Source organism: Oryx dammah, unplaced genomic scaffold (genome assembly GCF_014754425.2).
Source record: "Oryx dammah isolate SB20612 unplaced genomic scaffold, SCBI_Odam_1.1 HiC_scaffold_20, whole genome shotgun sequence".
NCBI lineage: Eukaryota > Metazoa > Chordata > Mammalia > Artiodactyla > Bovidae > Oryx > Oryx dammah.
Window position 1 is genome coordinate 30329953 of NW_024070204.1, and position 14851 is coordinate 30344803.

At 41.9% G+C, this 14851-nt stretch overlaps 1 non-coding gene across 1 annotated transcript; it reads right to left on the minus strand.

Moving 5' to 3' along the window:
* Window positions 1-9150: 9150 nt before the first annotated feature.
* On the minus strand, window positions 9151-9223 carry TRNAG-CCC. The gene has a single exon. It is a non-coding gene; the product is annotated as a tRNA-Gly (tRNA).
* Window positions 9224-14851: the final 5628 nt, after the last annotated feature.

Here is a 14851-nt window from a genome sequence, read left to right on the forward strand (position 1 = left end):
TTGACATATAGTTGCTGATAGTAGTCTCTTATGATCCTTTGTATTTCTGTGTTGTCTGTTGTGGTCTCTCCATTTTCATTTCTAATTTTGTTGATTTGATTTTTCTCCCTTTGTTTCTTGATGAGTCTGGCTAATGGTTTGTCAGTTTTATTTAACTTCTCAAAGAACCAGCTTTTGGGTTTGTTGATTTTTGCTATGGTCTCTTTTGTGTCTTTTGCATTTATTTCTGCCCTAATTTTTAAGATTTCTTTCCTTCTACTAACCCCGGGGTTCTCCATTACTTCCTTTTCTAGTTGCTTTAGGTGTAGAGTTAGGTTATTTATTTGACTTTTTTTCTTGTTTCTTGAGGTAAGCCTGTATTGCTATGAACCTTCCCCTTAGTACTGCTTTTACAGTGTCCCATAGGTTTTGGATTGTTGTGTTTTCATTTTCATTTGTTTCTATGCATATTTTGATTTCTTTTTTGATTTCTTCTGTGATTTGTTGGTTATTCAGCAGCGTGTTGTTCAGCCTCCATATGTTGGCATTTTTAATAGTTTTTCTCCTGTAATTGACATCTAATCTTACTGCCTTGTGGTTAGAAAAGATGCTTGGAATGATTTCAATTTTTTTGAATTTACCAAGGCTAGATTTATGGCCCAGGATGTGATCTATCCTGGATAAGGTTCCATGTGCACTTGAGAAAAAGGTGAAATTCATTGTTTGGGGGTGAAATGTCCTATAGATATCAATTAGGTCTAATTGGTCTTTTGTATCATTTAAAGTTTGTGTTTCCTTGTTAATTTTCTGTTTAGTTGATCTATCTGTAGGTGTGAGTGGGGTATTAAAGTCTCCCACTATTATTGTGTTATTGTTAATTTCCCCTTTCATACTTGTTAGCATTTGTCTTATATATTGCGGTGCTCCTATGTTGGGTACATATATATTTATAACTGTTATATCTTCTTCCTGGATTGATTCTTTGATCATTATGTAGTGTCCTTCTTTGTCTCTTTCCACAGCCTTAGTTTTAAAGTCTATTTGATCTGATATGAGTATTGCTACTCCTGCTTTCTTTTGGTCTCTATTTGCATGGAATATCTTTTTCCAGCCCTTCACTTTCAGTCTATATGTGTCCCTTGTTTCAAGGTGGGTCTCTTGAAGACAACATATATAGGAGTCTTGTTTTTGTATCCATTCAGCCAGTTTTTGTCTTTTGGTTGGGGCATTCAACCCATTTACATTTAAGGTAATTATTGATAAGTATGATCATGTTGCCATTTACTTGATTGTTTTGGGTTCGAGTTTATACATCCTTTCTGTGTTTCCTGTCTAGAGAAGATCCTTTAGTATTTGTTGGAGAGCTGGTTAGGTGGTGCTGAATTCTCTCAGCTTTTGCTTGTCTGTAAAGGTTTTGATTTCTCCTTCATATTTGAATGAGATCCTTGCTAGGTACAGTAATCTGGGCTGTAGGTTATTTTCTTTCAGCACTTTAAGTATGTCTTACCATTCCCTTTTGGCCTGAAGAGTTTCTATTGAAAGATCAGCTGTTATCCTTATGGGAATCCCCTTGTGTGTTATTTGTTGTTTTCCCTTGCTGCTTTTAATATTTGTTCTTTGTGTTTGATCTTTGTTAATTTGATTAATATGTGTCTTGGGGTGTTTCACCTTGGTTTTATCCTGTTTGGGACTCTCTGGGTTTCTTGGACTTGGGTGACTATTTCCTTCCTTCCTAGGGAAGTTTTCAGCTATTATCTCCTCAAGTATTTTCTCATGGTCTTTCTTTTTGTCTTCTTATTCTGGGACTCCTATGATTTGAATGTTGGAGCATTTAACATTGTCCTGGAGGTCTCTGAGATTGTCTTCATTTCTTTCAATTCATTTTTCTTTTTTCCTCTCTGAGTCATTTATTTCTACCATTCTATTTTCTATCTCACTAATCCTATCTTCTGCCTCCAGTTATTCTACTATTTGTTCCCTCCAGAGTGTTTTTGATCTCTTTTATTGCATTATTCATTATATATTGACTCTTTTTTATTTCTTCTAGGTCCTTGTTAAACCTTTCTTGCATCTTCTCAGTCCTTGTCTCCAGGCTATTTATCTGTGACTCCATTTTGATTTCAAGATTTTGGATCATTTTCACTATCATTATTCAGAATTCTTTATCAGGTAGATTCCCTATCTCTTCCTCTTTTGTTTGGTTTGGTGGGCATTCCTGTTCCTTTACCTGCTGGGTACTCCTCTGTCTCTTCATCTTGTTTATATTGCTGTGTTTGGGGTGGCCTTTCTGTAGTCTGGCAGTTTGTGGAGTTCTCTTTATTGTGGATTTTCCTTGCTGTGGGTGGGGTTGTATGGGTGGCTTGTCAAGGTTTAGTGGCTAGCGAAGCTTGTGTTGATGTTCTGGTGGGTGGAGCTGGATTTCTTTTCTCTGGAGTGCAATAAGGTGTCCAGTAATGAGTTATGAGATGTCAATGGATTTGGAGTGACTTTGGGCAGCCTGTATATTGGAGTTCAGGGCTGTGTTCCTGTGTTGCTGGAGAATTTGCATGGTATGTCTTTCTCTGGAACTTGTTAGCCCTTGGGTGGTGCTTGGTTTCAGTGTAGGTATGGAGGCTTTTGATGAGCTCCTGTTGATTAATGTTCCTTGGAGTCAGGAGTTCTGTGGTGTTCTCAGGATTTGAACTTAAGCCTCCTGGCTCTGGTTTTCAGTCTTATTCTTACAGTAGCCTCAAAACTTCTCCATATCCTTTTGAAGACAATGGGCTGCCTTTCTGGGTGCCTGATGTCCTCTGCCAGCATTCAGAAGCTGTTCTGTGGAATTTGCTCAGCGTTCAGATGTTCTTTTGATGAATTTGTGGGGGAGAAAGTGGTCTCCCCGTCCTATTCCTCTGCCATCTTAGGACTGCCCTCATAATTATAAGTGAATTGGTATTATAAGTAATCTAGTTCAGTTTAGTTCAGTTCAGTCACTCAGTCGTGTCCGACTCTTTGTGACCCCATGAATCGCAGCACGCCAGGCCTCCCTGTCCATCACCAGCTCCCGGAGTTCACTCAGACTCGCGTCAATCCCTGGGGCGGGAAGATCCCCTGGTGGAGGGCATGGCAACCCACTACAGTATTTTTGCCTAGAGAATCACATGGACAGAGGAGCCTGGTGGGATACAGTTCATAGGATCACAAAGAGGTGGACGCGACTGAAGCAATTTAGCATGCACTAACATGCATAGGTTATATGCAAGTACTACACATGTTCTTCACATGTATAAGAGATGAGCATTGGAGGATTTTGGTAACTTCAGGGGTCCTAACACTGGGTCCCTGACAGATACTGAGGGATGCCTGCATTTAAAAAAATCTAATTCCAACTACAAGTTATAGAGACTATAGAGGACAGAGGAAGATATTTATAACCATATAATGCAAAATCTATGACTATTGGAAACTATTCAGGATAAACAACTTTGTTACTTCAACAGATAAATAGCAAATGTAATAAAAAGAAGTGGAGGGAAAATCTATGATTAAAAGAGATTTTAAAAAACCAACCGTTTGCAATGTGTGGGTATTATTTAGATTCCACTAAAAAAGAAAAACTCCACAAAATGAAAAAAGAAAAATTCATAGCATTTAGGAGACAAGTGAAAATTTAAACACTGACAGGACATTTTACACTATAAAGGATTTTTTTTCAAATGTAATAATTGTATTGTGGTTATGTTTTAAAAATGTGTCTTTCGGGAATTCCTCAGTGGTCCAGTAGTTAGCACTTGGTGCTTTCACTGTTACGGCCAAGGTTCAATCCCTGATTGGGGAACTAAGATTTTGCAAGCCACATGGCTCTGCCACACACACAAAATAACTATCTTTTAAAGAAATGTACTCAAACGTTTATGAATAAAATAATATCAAGCCTGAGATTTGCTTCAAAATAATTTATGGGGAGAGGAAGTGTACCAAAGTGTGGATGGGGCAGGAATGATGGATTTCGGATAGGTGATAGGCAAATTGAAGGCTTGCTATACTATTTGGTCTACTTACAAAAGTAAGTTAGAAATTCTCCATAAATAAAAAGATTTAAAAAATTATGATGTGACCAGCACAATTTAATTATAGTCATTATTTCTACCCCAGCAACTGTGAAAGATTTATTTTAAGAACTTAGAGGTTCACTTAAAAGATAGTTGAAAATTTCAAATGCTAAGAAATTTTCATCACCATTTTCCTCCTCCCACACAACATAATTGACATCCTGGCCACAGAACTTTTGCAAACCCACACACAATTCAAAGTAAATTGTCAGCTCACTCCTGGTTTCTGGCTGTAACTCAAGCCTGATTTGGCCTTATTCCTTCAGGTTCAGAGTTGAAGCCTCAACTGAGATTCACTCCTACTTAGGGGCTAGACATCCAGCTTAAGCAAAATATGGAAGTGGGTGTACTATTTTACCCACCCAGGAAGAAGCATGCCAAGCTTCCCTGTCCCTCTTCCCTGTCCACCAACTCCCGGAGTTTACTCAAACTCATGCCCATTGAGTCAGTGATGCCATCCAACCATCTCATCCTCTGTCATCCCCTTCTCCTTCTGCCTTCAATCTTTCCCAGCATCAGGGTCTCTTCCAAAGAGCCAGTTCTTCACATCAGGTGGCCAAACCATTGGAGTTTCAGCTTCAGCATCGGTCCTTCCAATGAATATTCAGGACTCATTTCCTTTAGGATTAACTGATTTGATCTCGTTGTCCAAGGGATTCTCAAGAATCTTCTCCAATACCACAATTCAAAAGCATCAAATCTTTGGTGCTCAACATTCTTTATAGTCCAACCATTTTTCAAAGATAAGTGAAAATGTTAGTCATTCAGTTGTGTTTGACTCTTTGAGACCCCATGGATTGTAGCCCACCAGGCTCCTCAGTTCATAGAATGCTCCAAGCAAGAATAGCGGAGTAGGTAGTCATTCCCTTCTCCATATTCCTCAAGGTATCTTCCAAATTGTAGATTCCAGACATATTGGACTCCACCCTCAGGTCCTTTCTCTCACTATGCTTCCTTGAAGTTATACTTGATAACTTCAAGCTCATCCAGTTCATACCTGCAGCTCTGGCCCTTCTCCTGACTTGCACAGCCAATGTTCAGGACATCCTCATACAAACGATAGGGAATAGGGTGAATCTTGAATTACCACATATAAAATAGACCTCAGGATGCTTCCTCAAGACTTATACCCACTTCACTCTGCCCAGCTCAGGAGGTCGTCCTTGATTCTTCTTTCTTCAATCTCCACATTCAAATACTTACTGAGTCCAGTTGACTATTTGTTGTTGTTGTTTAGTTGCTAAGTTATGTCTGACTCTTTGAGATCTCATGGACTGTAGCTTGCCAGGCTCCTCTGTCCATGGGATTTGACAGGCAAGACTACTGGAGTGGATTGCCATTTCCTTCTCCAGAGAATCTTTGAGATCCAGGGATGGAACCCATGTCTCTTGCATTGGCAGGTGGAATCTTTAACACTGAGTCACCAGGGAAGCCCCTTGTTGACTCTACCTTCAAACTATTCCCTAAATATGACTGCTTCTCACCACCCCTACCACTAACACTCAGTCCTAACCACTCTCCTAGAGCTACTACAGTAACCTTCTACCTGGTCTTGCTGCTCCTACCTTGTCCTTTGTATCAGGAAGGATTAAGTTTCAAAGATATCAATCCATTCCCAAGTCAACCCCCTGCTCAACTCTCTCTAGGGGCCTTTTTTCCCACTTATATAACATTCATATCCCTTGCACGGATGACAAGCCACTCTTAAGACCTAGCCCTGCCCACCCCCAGTTTCTCACCCTTCTTGACTCATTTTCCTCTACCCATCAGCCTTCATAGCCTTTGAATGTTTGCTTCAGTCTCAGGATCTTTATATTTGTCCTTCCTATTCTAGATTGACCTTCTTTAAAACATCTAAGGGCTTTTTTCCTCCCTTGATTTAGGTGTCTACTTAAATTTTAGGTTCTCGGAGATGCCTTCTTCTGCCTTGTGTTAAGAGGCCTATGTCCTCTCACCATTTACCCGGCTTTTTAGCACTTCTCATAGCATTATCACTACTTATAATTATACACTTATGTGTTTTTATTTTCTGCTTCCATCCTCTCCTCCTCCTAGGAATGTAAGCTTCATGAAGATGAGCATTTTGTCTCTTTTACCTTCATATCACTAGTGCTTAGCACTGTTATATTTGCTAAAGGAATGAATCTTCCAATCTGATATATGCCTATCTTCTCTAGCTGCTGTTGCTGCTAAGTCACTTCAGTCGTGTCCGACTCTGTGTGACCCCATAGACGGCAGCCCACCAGGCTGCTCCCATCCCTGGGATTCTCCAGGCAAGAACACTGGAGTGGGTTGCCATTTCCTGCTCCAATCTTCTCTAGAAAGTATGAAAATGAAAATACTGTTTACCAGCCATTTATACTGAGCATCCCAGAGAGCAGGCACAAGCTCTGGAGCTCATGTGAATTTCCATGTGGGCCCCCATGGATTTCTTTCTCTTGGGAACCTGGTGCCTCGTGCCCTGGGTTTGACAGCTGGCCTCTAGGATTACAAACCACACTTAATTAGAGAGGACTGACTTTACCTTGGGCTTTCCTGGTGGCACTAATGGTAAAGAACCTGCCTGCCAATGGAGAAGATGTGGTTTCGATCCCTGGGTTGGGAAGATCTGGAGGAGGGCATGGCAACCCACTCCAGTACTCTTGCCTGGAGAATCTCATGGACAAAGGAGCCTGGTGGGCTAGAGTCCGGGGGATCACAGAGTTGGACACGACTAAAGTGACTTAGCATGATTTTATCTTAGAACCTGCTTGCTGGTGTTCTAAAAGGGAAAGCAGCTCACCCAACAAGAGCCAGTGCATCTCTGAGGGGAGTCTCAAAGGAAAGGGTCTTTGGGGAATTCCCTGTTGATCCAGTGGTTAAGAGTCTGTGCTTTCACTGCTGTGGGCCTGGGTCAGGGAACTAAGATTCCCACGTCCTATACGAAGCCAAAAAAAAAGGGGGAGGGGGGGTTTCAAATGATCTTTAGGTCCAGATGTCTTGTATCTGTCTCCTGGGGAGAGGAGGCTGGTACTAAAAGGAAGAATTAGTCAAGCTTAAGAGCTGTAGGTCGGAGAAAGCGATGGCACCCCACTCCAGTACTCTTGCCTGGAAAATCCCATGGACGGAGGAGCCTGGTAGGCTGCAGTTCATGGGGTCTCGAAGAGTCGGACACGACTGAGCGGCTTCACTTTCACTTTTCACTTTCATGCATTGGAGAAGGAAACGGCAACCCACTCCAGTGTTCTTGCCTAGAGAATCCCAGGGACGGGGGAGCCTGGTGGGCTGCCGTCTATGGGGTCGCACAGAATCGGACACAACTGAAGCGACTTAGCAGCAGCAGCAGTAGCAGCAAGAGCTGTAGGTAACAGTACAGGGTGGTTCTGCTTTACGGTCTCATAGAGTTTTACCCAGGTGGGAAGAAAGTGTTTCAAGTCATCAGCAACTGGTAGGAGCTATACCTTGCCTCCCCAGAGGTGTGGGAGCTCTTAGAGGGGATGGTGGGGGCCCCTGGCACAGTGGGGAGAGTAGAGACCTGGGCACGAGAATCACAGAGCCTGTCTGGTGAGGAGTGACTGTTGGAATGACAGGGCAGCTGCATGGCCAACACTGGGGCTGGGGGGTGCCAATGAAGGAGCTGGATTAGTCAGGTTTCACTGCAATGATTCTGTTTAAACAAAGAAATGAACCCGGGTTTCAGTGGCTTACAGCAATATCAGCATCATGTTTCTCATTCTAGGGTCTTTGGCTCAGCTGGGGTAGCACTGCTTCACACTGTGGCTTCAGGACTCTCCTGTAGATGACACAGTTTCAAGAGGTCCAACCATAAGTCAAATCGTTATACTGAGTACCTTAAACATATACAGTGCTGTATATTAATTATATCTCAGGGAAACTGGAAGGGGAAAAAAAATGAAGAACCCAAACCATGCAAGCACATTTATAACCTCTGCTTAGGTGATATTCATTACTGTTCCATTGACAAATTACATAGTCAAGGCCCAGATCCACGGGGCCTGAAAATGTACTGCAATACTACGAAGTCACAAGGGAAAGGCTATGAATGTTTCATTCTACTGCAGGGAGGGATTGGAGGAGCAGGAACGTAATCTCCCACAGGGCCCATCCAGGCTGTTTGGAGGAACAAGTGAGTTACCATGGAGACACCTTGAGGGAGCAGAGTGATATCTCAGTGGTAAGGGCACAAAGGGGAAGACTGCTTCTTTGTTACTGTTCCTTTGATTCATATTCCTTGATTTTTACCCCTGGGCTAAATATGAGACTGCGGAAGCTTTTGAGCCCATAATTTGTTACGGGACCATGAACTTCTATCTCTTGCAGGAAGCAACAGGGCTGAGGACTTGAACACACAGAGCTGGCAACGTGTGAGATAAAGGCTATACACCTGTGCAGTCCAATGTGGGAACCAAGCCTGGTGTGGGGAAAAGAAGCACTTGGACCTTCTTCAAGTTTGCTTAAAATTATAGGTGAGATCTTCCTTCTTCTGCATTTATGAGCTTGGTTCTGCAGTGTCTCCTTGTTCTAAGAGTTACAGTAACACTCAGTGTAGCTGACGTTGAATGGGAAACAAGGTCCTGCATAAGTGATGTTTCCACGGAATGGAAACTTGCCCTTTCAATTGCCAAAACAGTGTTTATTTTTTACCACTTTAAATAATAGAAATTGTTCTAAAACATATAGTTTGTTACCTGTCTTAAAAAATCAAAGGAGTCTAAACTTAATTTGATCCATCCTTAAAGATTCAGAGTATTTATCTTTATTATTGTGCAACACAGCACAGTTTCTCCTTCTCTGTTTATCTATATTCTTCTTTGTATTCAGCTTTTACTTCCTTTTGGATCATTTGATTCGTTTGAGTCCTCAATTTATTTCCTTGCTTTCAATCGATGGTAGACAAGGAACCCAGTTATCCAGCTCTATTAGAAACATATGTTAAGACCCATACATGCAAGGAAAAACAGTATTTGAAAAAAGATGGCATTTTAAAAAATTTATTTATGTGGCTGCTCCAGGTCTTATTTGCAGCATGTGGTGTCTTTAGTTGTGGCATGCGAACCTTTAGTTGTGGGCATGTGAGATTTTGTTCCCTGACCAGGGATTGAACCCAGGACCCCTGCATTGGGAGCACAGAGTCTTAGCCACTGAACCATCAGGGAAGTCCTAAGATGGCATTTTAAATCCGTAGGGAATAAATGGAAAGTTAGCCATGCATTTTGGAAAAAAAAAAATAAAATGACCTCCCTAACTCTGTGAACAAAAAAGAGAACAAAAGAATGTCACTCATCCAACAGTTATATATGGTTAAATTGTCACCCACTTTAGCAGCCCTCTGGCAGTACATCCTGAGGGGTATTCAGGGTATAAAAATAGGATGAGGCAATCTGTGCTTTAGATAAATGGGCCCCGATACAGTTAGACACATACCTCAGGAAGAATTTCAATAACCCCAGACTATTGACTCTTCCTATACATAAGAACTTGAGATATCCCTTCTTTGAATTAGAGTTAGACAAGGCTGTGGTCCATGTGATCAGATTGGTTAATTTTTGGTGATTATGGTTTTCAGTCTGCCCTCTGATGGAGAAGGATAAGAGGCTTACGGAAGCTTCTTGATGGGAGAGACTGAGGAGGAGACTGGGTCTTGCTCTGATGGGCGTGGCCATGCTCAGTAAATCTTTAATCCACTTTTCTATTGGTGGGCGGGGCTGTGTTCCTTCCTTGTTATTTGATCTGAGGCCAGACTATGGTGAAGATAATGGTGACCTCCTTCAAAAGGTTCCATGCACGTGCTGCTACACTCAGTGACCCCAACCCTATAGTAGGCCACTGCCGACCTACACTGCTGCTGGAGACTCCAACACACTCATGGGCACCTCTGAGTCTCTTATGGGGTCACTGCTCCTTTCCCCTGGGTCCTGGTGCACACAAGGTTCTGTTTGTGCCCTCCAAGAGTCTGTTTCCCCAGTCCTGTGTAAGTTCTGGCAGCTCTATGGTGGGGTTAATGGCTTATGCCCTACCCAGGTCTACTGCACCCAGAGCCCCTTCCCCTGTAGCAGTCCGCTACTACCCGTACCCCCTCAGGAGACACTCAAACACAGTTCTGTCTTCGTCTCTGTGGGGGGTCTCTGGGTCCTGGTGCACACAAGGTATGTTTGAGTCCTCTGAGCATCTCTAGCAGGCATGGGGTTTGATTCTAAATGCAATTTAGCCCCTCCTACCATTTTTCTGGGGCTTCTCTGCCCTTAGACATGGGGTATCTCCTCACAGTTGCTCCAGCACCATGATAGTCAACAATAATATGAAATGCAATACTTGGATGCAATCCCAGAAACAACAGAATGATCTCTGTTCATTTCCAATGCAAACCATTCAAATTCACAGTAATCCAAGTCTGTGCCCTGACCAGTAATGCTGAAGAAGCTGAAGCTGAATGGTTCTATGAAGGCCTACAAGACCTTTAAGAACTAACACCCAAAAAAGATGTCCTTTTCATTATAGGGGACTGGCAAGAAATACCTGGAGTAACAGGCAAATTTGGCCTTGGGGTACAGAATGAAGCAGGGCAAATCCCTCATGATTATACAGTGGAAATGAAAAATAGATTCAAGGGATTAGACAGAGTGCCTGAAGAACTATGGATGGATGTTCATGACACTGTACAAGAAGCCGTGATCAAGACCATCCCCAAGAAAAAGAAATGCAAAAAGGCAAAACGGTTGTCTGAGGAGGCCTTACAAATAGCTGTGAAAAGAAGAGAAAGGCAAAGGAGATAAGGAAAGATATACCCATTTGAACGCAGAGTTCCAAAGAATAGCAAGGAGAGATAAGAAAGCCTGTCAGTGATCAATGCAAACAAATAGAGGAAAACGATAGAATGGGAAAGACTAGTGATCTTTTCAAGAAAATTGTAGATACCAAGGGAACTGTTTCATGCAAAGACAGGCACAATAAAGGACAGAAATGGTAAGGACAGAAATGGTATGGACCTAACAGAAGCAGAAGATATTAAGAAGTGGCAAGAATACACAGAAGTACTATACAGAAAAGATCTTCATGACCCAGATAATCATGATGGCGTGATCACTCACCTATAGCCAGACATCCTGGAGTGCAAAGTCAAGTGGGCCTTAGGAAGCGTCACTACGAACAAAGCTAGTGGAGGTGATGGAATTCCAGCTGAGCTATTTCAAATCCTAAAAGATGATGCTTTGAAAGTGTTGCACTCAATATGCCAGAAAATTTGGAATACTCAGCAGTGGCCACAGGACTGGAAAAGGTCAGTTTTCATTCCAGTCCCAAAGAAAGGCAATGTCAAAGAATGTTCAAACTACTGCACAACTGCACTCATCTCACATGCTAGCAAAGTAATGCACAAAATTCTCCAAGTCAGGCTTCAACAGTATGTGAACTGTGAACTTCCAGATATTCAAGCTGGATTTAGAAAAGGCTGAGGAACCAGAGATCAAATTGCCAACCTCCGCTGGATCATCGAAAAAGCAAAAGAGTGCCAGAAAAATATTTACTTCTGCTTTATTGACTATACCAAAGCCTTTGACTATGTGGATCACCACAAACTGTGGAAAATTCTGAGAGAGATGGGAATACCAGACCACCTGACCTGCCTCTTGAGAAATCTGTATGCAGGTCAAGAAGCAACAGTTAGAACTGGACATGGAAAAACAGACTAGTTCCAAATTGGGAAAGGAGTACTTCAAGGCTACATATTTTCACCCTGCTTATTTAACTTATATGCAGAGTGCATCATGCAAAATTCCAGGCTGGATGAAGCACAAGCTGGAATCAAGATTGCCAGGAGAAATATCAATAATCTCAGATATGTGGATGACACCACCCTTATGGCAGAAAGCAAAGAACTAAAGAGCCTCTTGATGAAAGTGAAAGAGGAGAGTGAAAAAGTTGGCTTAAAACTCAACATTCAGAAAACGAAGATCATGGCATCCGGTCCCATCACTTCATGGCAAATAGATGAAGAAACAATGGAAACAGTGACAGACTTTATCTTCTTGGGCTCCAAAATCACTGCAGATGGTGGCTGCAGCCATGAAATTAAAAGATGCTTGCTCCTTGGAAGAAAATCTATGACCAACCTAGACAGCATATTCAAAAGCAGAGACATTACTTTGCCAACAAAGGTCTGTCTAGTCAAAGCTATGGTTTTTCCAGTAGTCATGTATGGATGTGAGAGTTGGATTATAAAGAAAGCTGAGCACCAAAGCTGAGCATCCAACTGATGCTTTTGAACTGTGGTGTTGGAGAAGACTTTTGAGAGTCCCTTGGAGAGCAAGGAGATCCAACCAGTCCATCCTGAAGGAAATCAGTCCTGAATATTCATTGGAATGCTGAAGCTGAAACTCCAATACTTTGGTCCCCTGATGCGTAAAACTGACTCTTTTGAAAAGACCCTGATGCTGGGAAAGATTGAAGACAGGAAGAGAAGGGGATGACAGAGGATGAGAAGGTTGGATGGCATCACCGACTCAATAGACATGAGTTTGAGTAAACTCCGGGAGTGCATGATGGACAGGGAGGCCTGGGGTGCTGCAGTCTATGGGGTCGCAAAGAGTTGGACACGACTGAGCGACTGAACTGAACTGATCTTTTCTTTGGGGCTCCCCAGGTGACTCAGTGGGTTTCCCTGGTGGCTCAGATGGTAAAGAATCCACCTGCAATGTGGGAAACCTGGGTTTGATCCCTGTGTTGGGGAGATCCCCTGGAGGAGGAAATGGTAACCCACTCCAGTATTTTTGCCTTGAGAATCCCACGAACAGGGGAGCCAGGCGGGCTACAGTCCATAGAGTTGCAAAGAGTCAGATACGACTGAACAACTGAGCACCCACGCATCTCTTCTTTGTGATTAGCAGTAATCTTTTACCAAGTTATAGGCTCGAATGCATGTATTTTCTAGCCAAAAAATTCCTGTACATACTGGCTCCTCCCAACCTCTTTGGAGCCATTCCTCAGAACTGTCTGCCAAGCTATAGTCCTCAGTAAGATCCTGAATAAACTTAAGCTGAGAACTCCCATGTTGTGCCTTTTTCTCTAAGTAGACAACTCTATGTAAGTTCTAGATGGATTTTTACATTTATTTCAAAACCAAAATAACAAAAGTATTTGAAAAAACAGTGGAAGAATAAAATATGGAAGATCTTGAAACAGTGAATACTTTATCAACCAAGATATAAAATGCAGAAGCAAAGAAAATTTTTTAAAACGTACATTTTGACAGGCTTCCCAGGTAGCATTAGTGGTAAAGAACCTGTCTGCCAGTGCAGGAGACATAAAAGAAGCAGATTTGATCCCTGGGTCATGAAGATCCTCTGGAGGAGGAAGTGGCAACCACTCCAGTATTCTTTCCTGGAGAATCCCATGGAACGAAGAGCCTGGTGTGCTACAGTCCATGGGTTTGCAAAGAGTTGGACATTACTAAAGCGACTGAGTGTGTGTAAAAAGAAACTTTTCTGTACTACCATAGATACACACCCAATTTAAAAGGCAAGCAAAAGGTTGGAAAGAATAATTGCCACAAATATAAAAGGCAAAATAATAGCATCCAAAATAAGTAAAGAATGCCTACAAATTAATAATGAAAAGATTACCTAACAGAAATTTGGTTACAAGAAATGAACAGGAAACTCTGTAAAGAGAATATAAAAATTGCTGGCAAATGTATAAAGACATGTTCATTCTACCCAATGATAGAATCATATGTAGCAAAACAACAAAGATATCATTTTCACCTATCATATTGGCAAAAACCTAAAAGATTGAGTGTAACCAATATTGATGAAGATGGGGAAAAACAGGTATTTGCCCACATTCCAGCTGAAGTGCCAATCATGTAAGCCCTTTTGGAAAGCAAACTGTCAGTATTTATTAAAATTTTAAATGTTTACATGGTCCACCTAGATATTCACTTCTAGGTAGCTAGCCTAAAGGAAAACTTGCAAATATGCGCCATAAAATATATAGGAGGTCCTCCCTGAGGGTGTTCGTTGTGGAGAAGTTAGAAGCAAGCTAAATATCCATCAACAGGGAAATCATTAAACTCTGGTAAACCTGTACCATGTGTTGGGAAAACCTCCAGTTTTTTTTTTTTTCTAGTTTCATATTTTAATGGAAGAGTATTGAATTCAAGGAAGACCCCTGTCCCATTCCTCATACCTTTCTATGGGAAATGAGGATGTCTAGGGTTGATGAATTTGGGACAAAGAACTTGGCTAAGTCCTTTCTTCTTTCTTTTTTTGGATATCTTTCAGGGGCACTCCATTTTGACCTGTTATCCATGGCAAGTTCTAGTCCTCTAGGACGAGCTGTGACCAAGTGAGGGGGTGTATCTAATTTGACCCTATCTAATTTTAGGATGAAATGCTTTTAGCCAAAGATTGAATCCATATTCAGTCTGATAAAATAGTGTAAATATGTTAGTCACTCCTTGTGTCCAACTCTTTGTGACCCCATGAACTGTAGCCCGCCAGGCTCCTCTGCCCATGTAATTCTCCAGATAAGAATATCAGAGTGGTAGCCGTTCCCTTCTCCAGGGGATCTTCCCAACCCAGGGATTGAACCTGGGTCTCCTGCATTGCAGGTAGATTGTTTACTGTCTGAGCCACCCATTCTGTCCGATGCTTATCAGTAAAAAACTCATACACTGTGGTCTGCTGCCTATTGTTTAGTTGGTCCTGTTTTAGGGGTAGGAATAAAGAAAAATAAAAAATGACCTCCTTAAATCTGAACACCAACAACAAAAAGGAACAAAACAGTGT